Source organism: Polyodon spathula, chromosome 13 (assembly GCF_017654505.1).
Source record: "Polyodon spathula isolate WHYD16114869_AA chromosome 13, ASM1765450v1, whole genome shotgun sequence".
Taxonomy (NCBI): domain Eukaryota; kingdom Metazoa; phylum Chordata; class Actinopteri; order Acipenseriformes; family Polyodontidae; genus Polyodon; species Polyodon spathula.
Genome location: NC_054546.1, coordinates 1,118,739 through 1,122,784, shown reverse-complemented (window position 1 = coordinate 1,122,784; position 4,046 = coordinate 1,118,739).

Sequence of the window (4,046 nt, the reverse complement as noted above, 5' to 3'; positions counted from 1 at the left end):
AGAATGTGCACTGGGCTGTCAACAACTGTCTGCTTTCTGATCAAAGCCAGACAAGCTGAACAAAAACAGCATACCGGCGTGGTGTTCTTTTCAGGTACGCAGCTCACTGCGCATGCCTAAATTACTTCGCTAAGAAAGCAGGGAAGTGCCCATTCAAATCTGGTAAATTATGCTGTTTTAGGTCTTTTAAATATTTAATTGAATGTATTATATTTTTCAGTGGGAGGCACGGTGGCGTGGTAGTTAGCGCTGCTGCCTGTCATCGCCAGGGTCCTGCGTTCAATTCTGGCTTTGGAGTCAGTCTGTGTGGAGTTTGCATGTTCTCCCCATGTCTGCATGAGTTTTCTCCAGGTACTCCAGTTTCCTCCCACAGTCTAAAGACATGTTGGTTAGGTTGACTGGTCATTCTAAACTGCCCTCTGTGTGTGTGAGGTGCCCTGCAATGGACTGGCATCCCATCCTGGGTGTAGTCCTGCCTTGCGCCCTGTGTCTGCCCGGTTAGGCTCTGGCTCACTGTGACCCTGTAATTGATATTTTCCAGTCTTTTACATCGTTGTCAATGTAATTTATCATATTTTTCCACCATTAATAAAATAGTATTTGAATATTTACCATATACAATACACTGGGTCTTGTACATTTTTTTTTTTTTACTTGTGCAACTTTGCAGTGGTCTTCTCATTTTGTCTGGTTTGTTATGAATTGTTTTTTTTCTTTTTGGAGAAATTGATTGTTTGCAGTTTAAGTTTGCAAAATAATTAAGTATAATTTATGGTAAATGTACCTCTGTTTGACAATAGGAAAACACCCTTTCAGATCGTGATTACACATATACCAAAATCTGATAAGAGTACCACAACATGGCAACATATCACTTTTTGATGTTACATGGGTCAAGATTTGGTATTCATACCACATTGACGATGTACCACTTTCTAACACTACACAGGTAATAAACAAATAAGTAACAGTAAGACTAATCAAACAAAACATGTCCATATAAAAGAACTCGACGTGTATTCGGTCATAGCCCATATCGTCTATGAAGAAACAGCCCTGTCCCCCTCAGTTGGCAGGTGTTTTACAATTGCAGTTGTTGCTGCGTTGTCAGGCACACATGCATTCCTATTGTAGTGCAGTTCCTGGGAGTGATGCATTAGAACAAAGGGATTTAATGCAGCTGGGAGGACATCCCCATGGTGTTTGAAATTACAAATGGTTAGAGTTTAAGATATTTACCGTCACTGACACAAAACAACACTAGCCTTTTTTTGTTTGTGGTTTTAAGGGAGCCTTTTTTTTTTTTTTTTTAAATTCCAAATCCTTTACTTACCTGTCAGAGTTGTTGCTGGTTTTAAATCCTAATTGTATTTTTTTTTTTTTTTTTTAATTCCAAATCCTTTACTTACCTGTCAGAGTTGTTGCTGGTTTTAAATCCTAATTGTATTTTTTTTTTTTTAAGATATTGCACTACTTACTTCCCTCAATAACTTCTGCTAAAATATGCATCCTTATTAAGTTATATGATAATTGGATGAGCTATTTAAAGATATTTAGGTTAAAACCATGTTACGTCAACGCCGTTCTGGAGAACTCGCCACCACCATCTGAACTGGAGGTTAAGGGCAAGGTGTACAAGTTCCCAGGAAATGTATTATACCTGCATTGTTGAAGGCTGATGAAACAAATATTTCACATTGCAGTAGAGGAGCATGGACAGGCATACAAAAAATACTTATGATTTTTTTTTGCCAAAACAATAAAGGCGCAAGGATTAAGCAGTGTCTACCCAATCCTCCCTTCTTGTAATAAGTTTATGGGTATTTTATTTACAATAAGTATGCACTCTAGTCTGATTACAGAGAGCTCAGTACTGCGGTTCAGTTTAGGTATAAAATGCCCCATGTTTACGGCTGTGGAAATGTATCTTGACTTCGACTGATGTATTCTTCAAAATCCCTGGAGCAAACGAGGACAAGCAGATTGCTTTGAGGAGATAGTGTGGTCATCGAGATACAGGCTCTCTCATTATAGTTCATATACACTGCACAGGTTTCTACCATTCTGTATTCCACTGGATTCAACTCCCTGGGGTACCGTTAGGAAGGAAAATATGCTTGCATTGATGCCCAAGTCAAAATACCACTTGGTCAATGATTGCTGATAATCCCATTGAAAGACATCCTAGCGTCCCATTAGTGAGAAACAAAAGAGAAAAAAAAGCAAGTCAAATATTTCAACAAAAATGAGGGAGCCTCTAGCCAAAACAAGGCGAGCTGGCAGATTAGAATGTGTCTGCATTAACTGGATTGGATTGCTTCCAGATACTTTATAAAATTACAAACCAAAAGAGATTTTACATATTGTGGAGAATGTCTAGTGTTATTGTGCACTATAAAAGCAACATCTAGTTTTAAATGTCGAATTCAATTCAATCACATTCTTGATTGTGTGCATCTCTCTCCTGCCTCTACTTTACAGTACAAAAGGACCCTAGTATTAATGGGTACGCTTATTTTTCAATAGAAGCTGATCATGCTCCAGATGTGTACGAGATCAACTGCAGAGAAAACGAGCTACCCATTCATTCACACATTTGAGCTCATCTGAAACAGCTTAGAAAGGTTTTATTGGCATGAGAGAAAAACTAAATCCTTCAGAATCCTTTCCGTCTGTTCTGAATGCAAACGACACAGTCTTAGGATCTGTGCTCTGTTCATGTAAGTAATGGTGTTTATGCATGGAGGGAATGACTTCTGATTAAATCACATTGTTGAGGCGAGACGAAATTGTGATCTTACTGTATCTGTGTTAGAACAGCTTTCCAGTGGCCTCTCCTCTAGGATCTGTTTATATCCAGTAGTTTGGTTAGAATAAACACTTTTTTTTCTTTTGTAAATATACAAACCGTCTTTCAAATATAAGAGGAGATATAGCAATATAAAAGTAGAAAAAACACTAAATCATTAAACCTGGTATTGCCAAACAAAATGATCCAACTGTGTTTCTAATGCCATGGTTATTTTATCAGGATTGGGCATGGTTTGTGTACTATGACAGGTCCACCACACGGAATATGGAAAAGGTTAAAAGATACAAAAACTAAAATTTAAAATAAACTGAACCCTTTGGCCATGGCAGCAAACCTGTTGTGTTGCGATTGATCCCTGTGTGAGAGCACCCAGAGGTAGCTGGGCAGCGATACAGTAGCAATAAAAAAGAAAGTGTTTAAAGACATGGATGGGAGACATGCTTCGTTAACAGGTTCGCTACACAAACAAGTAAACCGACAGAAGAATGATTAAGATGGGACTCTACAAACAACTTGGTTTCAATCAAAACTGCATACTGGGGATGGAACAAGTTGATAAAGCAGAAGCAGTGTGAGACCCATAACCCTTGGGATAGGCTGCAGCTTGTATTTATCTGTGGGAGAGTATTTTACTAACCAGTTCCACATGGGGAGTCAAAGCATCTGGCAGCAGTGTGGCTTTTATCTGAGCTATAAGCAGGTTACAAAAACCAGAAAACCAAACAGCCAGGTTTCTACGACTATCTAGATGTTATGCATGTTCTCTTTGAAACCAAACGAAGCAACAAAAGTGTACTATTGAGATACATAGAGAGATTTGTAGAAACAGTTTTGCTGTTTTATTAAGTTCAGGAACATTTGATTGGTTCAGCAATATGGGTTCTTTGTTATTAAAAAATCACCTTTGTTCTGGAGATTTAAGGACATAAATTGTGTGTATCGAGGACAGATAAGACCAATACAACAATACATTTGAGTTTAAAACAGTCCAGATTTGAGAACAGCTAACTGGCAAATACGCTGTAATTTTAAAAGACAAATCTCTCTTTCTTCTGTAAGAGCTTTTAATCGAATTCAGTTTATTTATCATATTCAGCTACAAATGCAAAGTACAGAAAATTGTCCTCTGCCATTATCAAATAAAAAGCCATTCATATTACACTGGGACTCAAACAGAGATCCATAAACAACAAGCAAACCAATGATTTCGTATGAGTATTGTAGCAATAACAGA